This window comes from Caretta caretta, chromosome 1 (genome assembly GCF_965140235.1).
Source record: "Caretta caretta isolate rCarCar2 chromosome 1, rCarCar1.hap1, whole genome shotgun sequence".
NCBI classification, from domain to species: Eukaryota; Metazoa; Chordata; order Testudines; family Cheloniidae; genus Caretta; species Caretta caretta.
In genome coordinates, this window is record NC_134206.1 from 328,080,826 (window position 1) to 328,096,067 (window position 15,242).

Sequence of the window (15,242 nt, forward strand, 5' to 3'; positions counted from 1 at the left end):
CTTCCCAAGATCCTTGAGCCACAGGGATACTGCAAGAGCCACCTAGTGTTTTATTTATGGGATTCTGAGGAACCATGGTTGGGACATTATTGGGCTGGAATGGAAGTGGAAGAAGTTAGATTTTTGGGGGGAAGGATATAGAAATGATTATTTTGGGGGGAGGTCTATTGCTGGGGGATTGTCTCATGAATAGTCCCCTGTGATGGAACGTTTTTGTGGGAGAGCTCCTTATTAAAAGTTTGGTAGTACATCATAAAGTATAGGAGCTTTACAAGTGCTCATAGGTAGCAAGCCAATCTTTAGAAGTTATTGTTAGCAGCTGTTCGGTAAAGAACGGCTCTGTAGATTCCATGGTTTTGCCTTGTTATAATACAGGATATCATATCAGCTGTACATCTGGAGTGGGTTTGCAGTTATTCCACCCTGCATGCCCTCCCCTCTCTTTTTCACCACACTTGAAATTCCCTTGCGGAAGAATCACACTTGCACTGTGACTCCTGCACATGGCACTCAGCAATAGTAGTAAAACCTGAATGGAATAAGCCTCTGGTCACTTTCACTCTAGTTTTCCTATGCCATAAAAAGTGTTATGCGCAGGAGCAACACAGACCTAGGGAAAGATTCTGTGCTTCATCTTCTGAACTGTCTGGGGGGACACCATCTTCACAGCTTTTAGATTCTGGACTGCTCATGTTCCTGTTCTGGCTCCCCAGGGCTACATCTGGGCTGTGCAACAGTCCAGGATCTCCTGTAGTGCTCAGTGCTATGGTACTCCCCCTGCTGTGCCCGCTGTGCAAGGGGTCAGAAGATATACTACGTGGCTGTTCGCCTCTCCTTCCTTACCAAGCACAGCAGCAGTGGAGAATTGCATCTGGGCTGCTCTTAGACAGAATAGCTTTTGTATGGTCCAGCAGGTGCAGGGTGTGAACCAAACCAGAGAATGTTATTTTTTGCTGCTGCATCCAGCTCTTTTTAGTAAGCAATACTAGCTGGAGCAATAACAAGGCATGATCCTGGAAGGCAAAACTAAAGTAGGGGAGAGGAAAGAGGAAATACCAAATGAGTGGTGTCTGGGAGGCCAGCTGAAGTGAAGGCAGCATCAAGAATGAGTCCTAATAAAATACGTTTTGATCCGAGTTAGAGGCAGGAGCTAAGTGTGAGCGCTGGTGAGTGACTAATAAACAGACAAATTAAGAACAATACAATAAAGGTCAGACAGTTAGCTTCGTTAGCATTGAGCAGAAGACCTCAGATGTGCTTGTGAGACTTTGGAAAAACAGGTATAGGGTCTGTATTTTCTGTATGAATGGCTGACACAAAAAGTGCTGGTTTGGTGAGTTTTTTTTACAGCTAGTTGTGATCTGTTTAGCAGGCTTCATTTAAAAACTGTGTGGAAGGTTAGAGAACACTGGGAGGTTTGTGAATGGTTACAAGTGTTGGTGTGGAACAGAGCCAGGCATAGCAGTCTTTGAGCACAGTGAATAGCAAATAAATGAGTTCCAGAGAATATTCTGCACTTGCTGAGTTAGAGGATGATGAAACTGGGAAGAAGCAGAGAATAGTAGTCTTAACTAGTGAAGGAAAAGTAAGCACTGAAAGATGATCACTCAAGGGGAAGGAGAGAGAAGTGGTTTTGATACATGCTTTAATAATGAAATCATGGCTCAGAATCGATGCTTAGATACTACAGTGATGGGCACTATAAAAGAACCATAGATCATTTGATCTAGATAGAGAGACTGGGATGGTACGCTGCCTCCCAGGTGCCAGGACAAGAAAAGTATAAGGACAAAAGAGATGGCAAAGAGATGGACTAGATAACTTTTAAAAGGTCTTTTCCCTCTCTAGAATCTATGCTCCTAGAGAATGCTGGTGAATTTCCACTTAATACAAATACTTGGAAACTGACACAAGAAAAAGATTTGATAGGCTCAGATGACTTTAGGGAGCGGAGAAGAGAAAACTGCAGTCTATTGATGAAGGTTTCTTGTCAGTGATCTATTGCCAACAGAAAAAGACCACACCGACAAATGGCTGAATGAGGTGATAATGTAGAAAAGAAAGCTTTGGTTTGACAGAGCTTTGTGTAATGCCTTCTGCTAAGAGGCAGACTTAGATTATATGGTCTTTACTTAAGTAAAGGAGATACCAGTTTTCTTCGTTCAAAACTGAAAGGGCTTTAAACTATAATTTGGAACAGAGTACAGGAGAACTTTTTGCAAAATTAAAAAAAATCTGGCATATACTTTCAGTTTGAGTCATTAAAAAAAAAGAGAAGAAAGAAAGAAAGTGAGATGTCTGTAACATAGATGAAATCAAGATTGCACTGGGAGACGATGCTGAGTTATGCTCTCTAGATCTTTTTCAGGGTCATTGATTTTTAGGATACAGTTATCTATTCGATAGGTATGGCCTGCATTCCTTGCTCTTAGATGTATAACTTTGCATTTGGCCATTTTAAAATCATTTTGTTTGAATGCGCCCAGCTTACCAAGTGATCCAGATCACTCTGTATGACTACCCCATATGTATGACTACCCTGTATGACCGTGGCTGGTGCCAGATGTTGGAGAGAATGTAAGAACAGGGCAATTATCAAATGATCCATTCCCAGTTCTCAAGTCTTAGCTTCTGATGGTCAGAAGTTTAGGGACCCCTGGAGCATGGGGTTGCATCCTTGAGTATTTTGGCTAATAGCCATTGATGGACCTATCCTCCATGAATTTATCGAATTCTTTTTTGAACCCAGTTATCCTTTTGGCCTTCACAACAGTCCCTGGCAACGAGTTCCATAGGTTGAATTTTTACTGTGTGAAGTAGCACTTCCTTATGTTTGTTTTAAACCTGCTGCCTATTAATTTCATTGAGTGACCTTGGCTTCTTGTGTTATGTGAGTGGGTAAATAAACACTTCCTTATTCACTTTCTCCACATCATTCATGAGTATATGTCCCCCCACCCTGAGTCGTCTCTTTTCTAAGCTGAACAGTCCCAGTCTTTTTAATCTCTCCTCGTATAGAAATTGTTCCATACTCTTGATCATTTTGTATCCCTTCTCTGTACCTTTTCCAATTCCAATATACCAGGCAAATTGGGTGAAACAATAGTAAAGAACAACATTATCAGGGCATATCAAGTGGGGTCCTGCAGAGTCCGGTTCTGTTCAATATCTTCACCAATGATTTAGTTAATGTCATAGAGAGTACACTTATAAAGTTTGCAAAGGATGCCAAGCTGGGAGGGGTTGCAAGTGCTTTGGAGGATAAGATTAAAATTCAAAATGATCTGGACAAACTGGAGAAAGGGTCTGAAGCAAATAGGACGAAATTCAATAAGGCCAAATGCAAAGTACTCCACTTAGGAAAGAACAATCAGTTGCACACATACAAAATGGGAAATGATTGCCTAGGGAGTACTGCAGAAAGGAATCTGGGGGTCACGAGATAAATAGGAGTCAACGCTGTTGCAAAAAAACCAAACATCATTTTGGGATGTATTAGCAGGACTGTTGTAAGCAAGACATGAAAAGTAATTCTTCTGCTCTATTCTGTGCTGATTAGACCTCAACTGGAGTATTGTGGCCAGTTCTGGAGGCCACATTTCAGGAAGGATGTGGACAAATTGGAGAAAGTCCAGAGAAGAGGAACAAAAATGATTAAAGGTCTAGAAAGCATGACCTGTGTGGGAAGATTGAAAAAAATGGGTTTGTTTAATTTGGAGAAGAGAAGACTGAGAGGGGACATGATAAAAGCTTTGAAGTTCAAAAACGGTTGTTACAAGGAGGAGGGAGAAAGATTGTTCTCCTTAACTTTTGAGGATAGGACAAGAAGCAATGGGCTTAAATTGTAGCAAGGGCAGCTTAGGTTGGACATTAGGAAAACCTTCCTAACTGTCCGGGTGGTTAAGCACTGGAATAAATTGCCTAGGGAGATAGTGGAATCTCTAAAATTGGAGATTTTTAAGTGCAGGCTAAACAAACACCTGTTAGGGATAGTCTAGATAATACTTAGTCCTGCCATGAGTGCAGAGGACTGGACTAAGGGGAATCTCAAGGTCCCTTCCAGATTCTATGATTCTGTTAGCTTTTTTGACTGCTGCAGCACACTGAGCAGATGTTTTCAGAGAACTATCAATGATGATTCCAAGATCTCTTTCTTGAGTGGTAGCAGCTAATTTAGACCCCCAGCATTTTGTATGTATAGCTGGGATTATTTTTTCAATTGTGTATTTCTTTGCATTTGTCAACATTGAATTTCGTCTGCTAGTTTGTTGCCTAGTCACCCAGTTTTTTGAGATCCCTTTGTAATTCTTCACAGTCAGCTTTGGACCTTACTATCTTGAGTAATTAATATTGTTTGCAAATGTTGCCACCTTACTGTTTACACACTTTTTTCCTGGTCATTTATAAAAATGTTGAACAGCACTGGCTCCAGTATACCTCTCTGGGGAACCCCACTATTTACCTCTTTCCATTGTGAAAACTGACCATTTATTCTTACCTTTTGTTTCCTAACTTTTAACCAGTTATGAATCCATGAAAGCACCTTCCCTCTTATCCCATGACTGGTTAATTTGTGTAAGAGCCTTTGGTGTGGGACCTTCCCAAAGACTTTCTGAAACTCCAAGTACACTGTATTCACTGGATCATCTTTGTCCGCATGCTTGTTGTCTCAGAGAATGGTAATAGATTGGTGAGGCATGATTTCCCTTTACAAAAGCCGTTCGACTCTTCCCCAACATATTGTGTTTGTTTATGTGATTGATAATTTGTTCTTTACTATAGGTTTTTTGCCTGGTACTGAAGGTGCACCTGTAATTGTCAGTATCACTTTTGAAACCTTTTTTATAGATATCAGCGTTACATTAGGTATCCTCCAGTCATCTGGAACAGAGGTTGATGTAATTAATAGGTTACATACTGAAGTTAGTAGTTCTGCAATTTCATATTTGAGTTCCTTCAGAACTCTTGGTGAATAACATCTGATCCTGGTGAGTTATTACTGTTTAATCTATCCGTTTGTTCTAAAACCTACTCTTAATGACACCTCAATCGGGGACAGTTCCTCAGATTTGTTACCTAAAAAGAATGGCTCAGGTTTGGGAATCTCCTTGACATCCTTTGCAGTGAAGAGGATGACAACATTTTTTTACAAAAAGATGAGGCACAATTTTATAATTCAGCGACTATAACAGCAAAACATTTTAGATAAGGTTGCAGGAAATTAAAAGCAAAGGAGAGACTTTTCTTGGCTTCTAATCCAGACCCAAAGCCAGAAAGTCTCTGCAGATCCCTTGTATAGAAGGTGCATAAGACTTCAGGTCAAATCCTTGCCCCATTCCATTCATTGGGAGTTTTGCCACAGACTTCAAAGACCCCAGGATTTTACTTGTGAGTGTTTTGATCTGTGTCAGTTACCTAATGGTAAATCTATTGGTAATTTCAATCCTAATAAAACAGTGGGAGAGATGGTAAGAGGAGAAATCTGTAACTAGATAGGGGGAAATATGAAAATTCATTGGGCATGAGCATTAGGTTTGCACGAGCATCATCCCAGGCATAGGTACTCAATTTTAAAATTAGTGGATTAAGAGACTACAGTACTGTAGATATATTAATTCAGTATTTAAGTAAGGTAACTGATGCAGAACCTCACTGTAATAAATTAATTCAAAGGTCTATGAGAAGCTTAAAAGAAAACTAAGCAAAACCTAGAAAAAAGTCCAGGGCCTTAATTAATAAGCACCCCCATCTTACCTAGTTTAACATAAACTGCACCAGGGAACTAGTACCTTAACATCACACTAATACCTTAGCAGCCTCTTAACCTTAACATTCTTTTAATGTAGTGTTTTGTGTGTGTGTGTGTAATTTCTTATGTTTTAAAAAAAGTAAACTGGAAAAGCGGAAATTCTTTGAGTGCTGGTCCCTACGTGTATTGCAGTGTGCTCCATGTGCCTGAGAGAATTCTTGAAAGCAATGTCTGTTGGTCCGTGCATAAGCCCTCGCTCTCCTTGTGGCTCCAACTGAGGTTATAAAGGGAAGAGAGGACTGACCGCCTCTTCAGTTTCTTCTTATTGCCATATGGCTTGATTCAGAACTCCCAGTGTCCAGAGCTTTGCCTTGTTTTATTCTTTGATCTGTAAGGGTGTGTGTGTGTCTATATATATAGTAAATAGTTTCAAATTTTACTCTGTAGTTTTAGCTAAGTTTTATAGTTAGATTCCCCATTCTGCGGAAAACCCTGCCCTCTCCTTTCCCCCACTTCCCAGGCACATATCTTTTTATGAGTAGTGGACTATGCCGAGGATTCCAGGCTCCAAAATCTGTGTTTCTTGTCCATTCTCCTTCACGGTCAGTGATGACCATCAGCCTTGTCTGTACTGCCTTGGGGAAGCTCACATCACAGCATGGTGCAGTATCTGCTGCTCTTTCTTCAGTTGTACCTGTGAGGGGCAGGAACTTCACCTCAAGGAGTACCTAACATAGAAAGCCATGAGTCTGCAGTCAGACCTAGGCTGGGAGATTACACCCCCCCCCCGCCCAGTGCACTTCCTACCACAAGGTCCTACTTAGGAGCAAGGGATTGCATTGGGGTCTTGCAAGGAAGGCAGAGAGTGCTCTCATAAATACGTGCGCAAATTCTCCTCTAATTCCACTTCAAAGAAGTTGGATGCAACTCTGCCTATGTTGAACAAGTCTTCCCTTTCAGTCCATAAGGAGTTAGAATGTCCTAAGTCTGAGGGTCATGACAAGAATGCCCAAAAATCCAGGGCTCCATTGTGTTACCTCTGTTCCCCTAAAAACCAACCCAGGGTCACACTTGTATTAGTTTTATTACGATGCTGCTGTTAAGTCAGACAGAAAAGAGAAGGAGCTTATTTATACACCGCATTCATATCCCCATATACCCACACACTTACACAGGCTGAGGGTTATCGGAGACAGCATGGGAAACCAAGAAGCCGAAGCGTGGTAGATCTGGTGTGTCCGCCTGCGGTCACGGATCTGGGCTCGTGAGCAGGTCAAGGAGCAGCTGCTTGTGTGTGTGGCTGCTTCCTTTTTATTTTGGAAGTGGGCACTCCTGTCACGTACACTGAGTTTTTCTTCTGTGTCCGTCACCGAGAAACGTTCCCAGTCCCTGTTCCTTTCATGCATCTTTTCTTTACAGCACTCCGTGATTGCCTTCTCAGGGCAGATTATATCAGACACACCTGGCTCCGGGCTCTTTTCTCCTTGCAGTTCCTCTCTGCCCAGTCCCCCTCACACTCCCTTATCTTCCACACACACACTCCCTTGTTCAGCCACTCTCTGATTGCACGATGGGATATTACAAAGCGTGGCAGTTCATACAAGTGGTAACTTGAAAAGGTTACAGAGTTTGCAAAGGTTACAAAACTTAAAAGGTTGTGCTAACAGTAACTGAAGTTACAAAGTCTGCAACAAGGTTGCAGAACTTAATGATACAAGTTACAGATCTTACAATCGCATTTGAGCGGAGGCTTTACATAACACATCGGTATCAGACCATGTTCTTGTGGCAATGATGCCTATGGTTCCAACTAAGCCTAAACATTGGGAACCGCAGCACTGACAAAAAGCACCCACAGGGACCCTCAACCACCTACAGTATAGGCTCTGCCTCTTCAGACTGTGGTGCAAACTATAACTGCTGTGGCTCTGTCAGATTGTGGGGAGAGGGGTACAGGACCAGGGAGAGCAGAGACTTAGGCTACACCTGATGATATTTTTATCTCCCTGATCCCCAATGTCTATCACTGTCAGGGCTTTTCCTCATGAAGAAAGGGCCTAACTCCACCGGATAGGGTTGTCAGGTGTCCATTTTTTGACTGGAACGCCCGGTCAATAAGGGACCTTGGCGGCGGGCCTCTAAAAGTCTGGTTGGCAGGACTTGCAGGCTCCCTACCTGGCTCTGTGTGGCTCCATGGAAGTGGCAACATGTCCCTTGGCTTCTAGGCGGAGGAACGGCCACGGGGGCTCTGTGTGCTGCCCTGACTCTGCAGCTCCCATTGGCTGGGAACCGCGGACAATGGGAGCTGAGAGGCTGGCGCCTGCATGCCAAGGCAGCATGCAGAAACGCCTGGCTGCGCCTCTGCCTAGGAGCCAAGGGACATGTTGCTGCTTGCGGCTGACTGCCTGAGGTGAGCGCCGCTAAGAGCCCACATCCTTCACCCCCTCCTGCACCCCAACCCCCAGCCCTGAGCTCCCTCCTGCACCTGAACCTCCTTCTGCACCCCAACCTCTACCCCAGCTTGGAACCCCCTCCCACACTCCAAACCCCTCCAAACTGCCCAGAGCCGCCTCCTCTACCTCAAAGCCCTCATCCCTGGCTGCAGCCCAGAGCCCCTCCCACACCCCAATCTCCTGCCTCAGACTGGAGTCCCCTCCTGCACGCTGAACCCCTTAGCTCTACTCCCCATCCCCCACCTGCACACCAAACCTCTCATCCCTGGCCCCAACCCAGAGCTCATACCCCCAGACAAAGCCCTCACCCTCTCCTGTACCCCAACCCACTGCCCCAGCCCAGTGAAAACGAGCTGTTGAGGGAGGGTGGTGGCAAGTGAGGGGATGGAGTGAGCGGGGGTGGGGCCTCAGAGAAGGGGTGGAGCAGGGGCGTGGCCTTTGGGAACAGGCAGGGCAAGGGTGTTCGGTTTTGTGCAGTTAGAATGTGGGCAACCCGACTACCAGGAGATGCAACTTATGGCAAGTGTCTGTCCCCCATTCCATCGTCCAGTCATGGTTTCCCTCCAGCGAAACCATCAATAGATCCATCCCTTGCAGAACAGCCTGAAATTTTAGTCATTATCTTCCTCATCACCATCACCAGTGGTTGTCATACTGCCATCTCCCAAATCTCTTGCAGGCTAGGATACAACTATTATAATATGTTGCACTAACCCCACTATGCATAATTCAGTAGGGATTTCTCCCCTTTTCCTTGTTTGTATTTCATCACCCAATTAATGTTGGGGTGCCCTTCTCCCACAGAAAAGGAGTACTGGTGGCACCTTAGAGACTAACCAATTTATTTGAGCATAAGCTTTCGTGAGCTACAGCTCACTTCATCGGATGCATACTGTGGAAAATGCAGATGATGTTTTTATACACACAAACCATGAAAAAATTGGTGTTTATCACTACAAAAGGTTTTCTCTCCCCCCACCCTACTCTCCTGCTGGTAATAGCTTATTTAAAGTGATCACTCTCCTTACAATGTGTATGATAATCAAGGTGGGCCATTTCCAGCACAAATCCAGGTTTTCCCCCGACCCCCACAAATCTTGGGAGACAGGCCAGTCCTTGCCTACAGACAGCCCCCCAACCTGAAGCGAATACTCACCAGCAACCACATACCACACAACAGAACCACTAACCCAGGAACCTATCCTTGCAACAAGAAAAGGAGTACTTGTGGCATCTTAGAGACTAACCAATTTATTTGAGCATAAGCTTTCGTGAGCTACAGCTCACTTCATCGGATGCATACTGTGGAAAGTGTAGAAGATCTTTTCATACACACAAAGCATGAAAAAATACCTCCCCCCACCCCACTCTCCTGCTGGTAATAGCTTATCTAAAGTGACTACTCTCCTTACAATGTGTATGATAATCAAGGTGGGCCATTTCCAGCACAAATCCAGGGTTTAACAAGAACGTCTGAGGGGGGGAGGGTAGGAAAAAACAAGGGGAAATAGGTTACTTTGCATAATGACTTAGCCACTCCCAGTCTCTATTCAAGCCTAAGTTAATTGTATCCAATTTGCAAATGAATTCCAATTCAGCAGTCTCTCGCTGGAGTCTGGATTTGAAGTTTTTTTGTTGTAATATCGCAACTTTCATGTCTGTAATCGCGTGACCAGAGAGATTGAAGTGTTCTCCGACTGGCTTATGAATGTTATAATTCTTGAAATCTGGTTTGTGTCCATTTATACTTTTACATAGAGACTGTCCAGTTTGACCAATGTACCTGGCAGAGGGGCATTGCTGGCACATGATGGCACATATCACACTGGTGGATGTGCAGGTGAACGAGCCTCTGATAGTGTGGCTGATTTTATTAGGCCCTGTGATGATGTCCCCTGAATAGATATGTGGGCACAGTTGGCAACGGGCTTTGTTGCAAGGATAGGTTCCTGGGTTAGTGGTTCTGTTGTGTGGTATGTGGTTGCTGGTGAGTATTTGCTTCAGGTTGGGGAGCTGTCTGTAGGCAAGGACTGGCCTGTCTCCCAAGATTTGTGAGAGTGTTGGGTCATCCTTCAGGATAGGTTGTAGATTCTTAATAATGCGTTGGAGGGGTTTTAGTTGGGGGCTGAAGGTGACGCCTGCTAAGTCATTATGCAAGGCAACCTATTTCCCCTTGTTTTTTCCTACCTCCCCCCCCCCCCCAGACGTTCTTGTTAAACCGTGGATTTGTGCTGGAAATGCCCCACCTTGATTATCGTACACATTGTAAGGAGAGTGATCACTTTAGATAAGCTATTACCAGCAGGAGAGTGGGGTGGGGGGAGGTATTTTTTCATGCTTTGTGTGTATAAAAAGATCTTCTACACTTTCCACAGTATGCATCCGATGAAGTGAGCTGTAGCTCACAAAAGCTTATGCTCAGATAAATTGGTTAGTCTCTAAGGTGCCACAAGTACTCCTTTTCTTTTTGCGAATACAGACTAACACGGCTGTTACTCTGAAACCTATCCTTGCAACAAAGCCCGTTGCCAACTGTGCCCACATATCTATTCAGGGGACACCATCACAGGGCCTAATAACATCAGCCACACTATCAGAGGCTCATTCACCTGCACATCCACCAATGTGATATATGCCATCATGTGCCAGCAATGCCCCTCTGCCATGTACTTGGTCAAACTGGACAGTCTCTACGTAAAAGTATAAATGGACACAAATCAGATGTCAAGAATTATAACATTCATAAACCAATCAGAGAACACTTCAATCTCTCTGGTCACTCGATTTCTGATCTCAAAGTGACTATCCTTCAACAAAAAAACTTTGAAAACAGACTCCAGCGAGAGACTGCTGAATTGGAATTAATTTGCAAATTGGATACAATTAACTTAGGCTTGAATAGAGACTGGGAATGGTTGAGTTATTATAAAAAGTAACCTATTTCCCCTTGTTTATTATTCCCCCCCCACTGTTCCTCAGACGTTCTTGTTAAACCCTGGATTTGTGCTGGAAATGGCCCATCTTGATTATCATACACATTGTAAGGAGAGTGATCACTTTAGATAAGCTATTACCAGCAGGAGAGTAGGGTGGGGGGAGAGAAAAACTTTTGTAGTGATAAACACCCATTTTTTCATGGTTTGTGTGTATAAAAACACCTTCTATATTTTCCACAGTATGCATCCGATGAAGTGAGCTGTAGCTCACGAAAGCTTATGCTCAAATAAATTGGTTAGTCTCTAAGGTGCCACAAGTACTCCTTTTCTTTTTGCGAATACAGACTAACACGGTTGTTACTCTGAAACTTCTCCCATAGGTTACCAGGCCTTTTATTTCAAGCTTATTAGAATATACATCAGTGAGTTACCATGGCACTCTTGTGGTCAGACATTTGCAGATGATCATAACTCAAAATATCCCAAGCTAGCATCTTTTGGTTACCTGTCATCAGTTTAGAGATTACGGTATTCTATTTTATGATCTGCAGCTACTTGTGGTTAGCTGCATATGCCAAAGCTTTTGGGTCTTCTGCCTTGTTTATTTAAACCATTGTATTACAGGCCTGAGGCCTATAGGCTCATTGCTGTACTGTTTTAACTTATACCTATGCCTTACCAAGCAAATACCTACAGTTAAATCCAAATCAGGATAGTTAAATCCAAAGCTGAATGCAAGGAGATCTCACAAAAATGGCTGACTGGGCAACAAAAGAAAACAATGACAGCATAGCTGCCTGCCTCAAATGTTTACAAGACCACAGGCAGCCCTCAGCTATCCACCCCAAACGCATAGTCAAACTCATCCATTTCATCCTCACCCATAACAATTTCACATTCAACAGCACTTTGTCCAAATCGTGGGAACAACCATAGCATGCCAATATGTCAGCCTCTCTTTGGGCTACATTGAAGAACAGTTTGTGGACACATGCACCACAAAACAAATCATATACCTAAGATCATATACATCAATGATATTTACCTGGACAGACAGGTAAACTCCCTCATAGATTTCCACTACAATTTCAGCAACCACCATCCATCAGTTAAACTCTCTCCCACACTAGCATCAATTTGCTGGAAACCACAATCAGTTTCAGCAACTGGAACCCTACAAACAACCATATACAAGAAACCCACGGATCACCACACCTAGCCTCATAGATCCAGTAACCATGCCAAAGACACCAAGAAATCTGTTACCTACAGCCAGGCACTTAGATTCTACAATATGCTCCAAGGAGAAAATCTGAGATGCACACCTTATCACTGCTTTCTCCAAACAAGGACACCGCATCAGAACAGTAGATCACGTCATGGATCAGGCCACCCAAATACCCTGAGAGAATCTACTTCAATACAGAAATAAAACACCCATAGTTGTCACCTACTCCCCCGCCCACACTGGAACCTATACGGGGTATCCTCAAACTTTTACAACTTATGCTCAATGGGGACCCCATCCTGAAAGAAATCTTTCCTGCACTCCCACTTCAAAACACCCCCCTAGTCTCTCCACGCACATCATCATCAAAAGCAAGCTCTCTACAGACCAGAACACACCAACTCAAAGCATCACCAGACCCTGCCAGAACAACAGATTCAAAACCTGCAGACTTTATCTCCACTACTACAATGTTCAACACCCCACACAACACAAGCTCCATCGATTCTACACGACTATCACATGTGGAATACCTCATCCAGCACACTAAATGCCCCAGTAACAACTATGTAGGGTGAAACCAGACAATCACTACGCTCCCAAATGAACTCTCACAGAAAAATGATAAGACAAAAACACCACATCACCTGTGAGTGAACACTTTTCACAAAACAATCACTCTATATCTGACCTATCGGTCCTCAACTTCAAAGGAAACCTGCACAACACTTTCAAAAGATGAGCCTGGGGGGTTAAATTCATTACTCTGCTGGACACTAAAAATCATGGACTGAACAGAGACACTGGATTTATGGCTTATTACAACAAACTGTAACCCACTAACATCCTCATTTTGTCCTGTGACTTCAGCGGTGTCTCTACCTTGAATGGTGCAGTACAATATGTGTTAAGTACTTATGCTGCAGCTAAACAATCTGTTCCACCTTGCATTTTGTTGTGATGCTGGAAGTTCCTTTCCCAGACCTGAAGAAGAGCTCTGTGTGGCTCGAAAGCTTGTCTCTCTCACCAAAAGTTGTTGATCCAATAAAAGATATTACCTCACCCACCTTGCCTCTCTAATATCCTGCGACTGGCCTGGCTACAACTACACTGCGTGGGCAACAAAATGACAGATGAAATTCATTGTTATATGCAAAGTGTGCACATTGAGAAAAAATAATCACAACTATACATACAAAATAAAGGCTTCTAAATTAGCTATTACCATTCAAGACTGACTATAAGCCTGTGATTGCCAGAAGCTGGAATTGGACAACCGGGGATGGATTGCTCAATATATTGCCCTGTTCTGTTAATTCCCTCTGAAGAATCTGGCACTAGGCAGGATACTGGTCTAGATGGACCATTGATCTGACCCAGTAAGGCCCTTCTTATGTTCCTAGCCTTTAGTTCAGAATAGCTAATTACCAATCACTGTTGGCTAAATATGATTATTTGAACGATTCCAAATTCCTGGACTTCATTGACAAGTTTCTGCACTAAGAGAGATCACAATTCCAGGTTCTCATTGAGGATGGCAAGTTGATTGCCAGGACCACTTTTCAATCAGTGGTTGATGTAGCAGATACATCTTCAAGGTCAATGGCAGCAGCCGTTGTGATGTGCTGTGAATCATGGCTTCATGCTTTGGGGTTTCCCAGGGAGGTCCAGACATCATGGAGGAGATGGATCACTTGAAATTGCCCTATTGTGTTTGTTCTGTCTGAAGCATCTGGCTCTGGCCATGGTGAGAGACAGGATACTGGGCTATATAGACCTTTGGTCTGACTCAGTATGGCGCTTCTTATGTTCTTATGACTCAGGAATCTTGGATTCTATTCCAGATTCTGGAGGGGAATGTTCTATGGTTGTCAGTGACCCTTCTACCCATCGCCTTTAGTCTGTCCTTCTGCCAGTCATGTCTCTTCCCCCACCCCACCGTCCCAGTCTCCTTGCCCAGCCAGTCCTAATTCTCTCCTGAAGGCTACCCAGTGAATCCAGTCTCCATCCCCAGGGTCCTCATCCCACTTCCCTTCCCAGACACCCTGCCTGGGAATTCCAGTCTCCTCCTTCGATCTCAGTCTCCCCATCCCACTGCTTCCAGTCCTTCCACCCAGGTTCCTTATTCCGCAATGCTTAGCCAGCCCAAATCTAATCCCTCTCCTCCCACCTCAGCTCCTCATCTGGTCTGGCTCCTAGTCATTGTTCCCCCTTCTTCTCCCACTAGTTCACTCCCAGTCCCCCTGCCCTCCACTGCCTGTTTGTCCCAGTCATTTCTCTCTCCCACCACCCACACATTGGATTCTTAGCCCCTCTGCTTGGGAGTCAGGCTGCAGTTTTTTCTATGCTGTCCAGGAGCCGGGAGATGGAGGGTATGCATTAAGACACAGAAGATATAATCTCCCTGTCCTCGGCACCTAGGAGCAGCAATTTCATGATAAGCTTCTGCTCAGATCCTGCATTCCTGGGAGGTATCATGCTTAGTGCAAATGAAAAATTGTCAAAAAATTTAGCTACCAAAGTATACCCTATACTGCGGAGATGTGAACTAAGATTTTTCAGAAGGTTATGAATTGGCCATGTTTGGGTGCTTTTTCACTGAAACAGCAAAAGGCACCTTGCTCAAGTGTGGTACAGCAGTCAGTGCTCGAGCCTTAATTTGTCAGAAAGTGCCTTAGAGTGAGGTTAATTAGAAGCTTCTTATGGTATCCAAACCCCAATTTGAAATATGAGGGTTTCTACCAAACTGAAAGATGGATAGAGGTTCTGTTGAATTTTTGGCCTTTATATTGGAAGTTTAAAATTAAATGCTTCTGCCAAGGATTTCTGAAGTAACTAGTGATTTTGGGGGCTTCATTATTTGGGGGCTTCTTGTC

At 43.8% G+C, this 15,242-nt stretch overlaps 1 protein-coding gene across 11 annotated transcripts in view; it reads left to right on the top strand.

Annotated features, from left to right (window-relative positions):
* Window positions 1-15,242, top strand: part of SRPK2 (SRSF protein kinase 2) — a 310,269-nt gene that overhangs the window by 248,558 nt on the left and 46,469 nt on the right. The gene's annotated exons all lie outside the window — the stretch shown is intronic.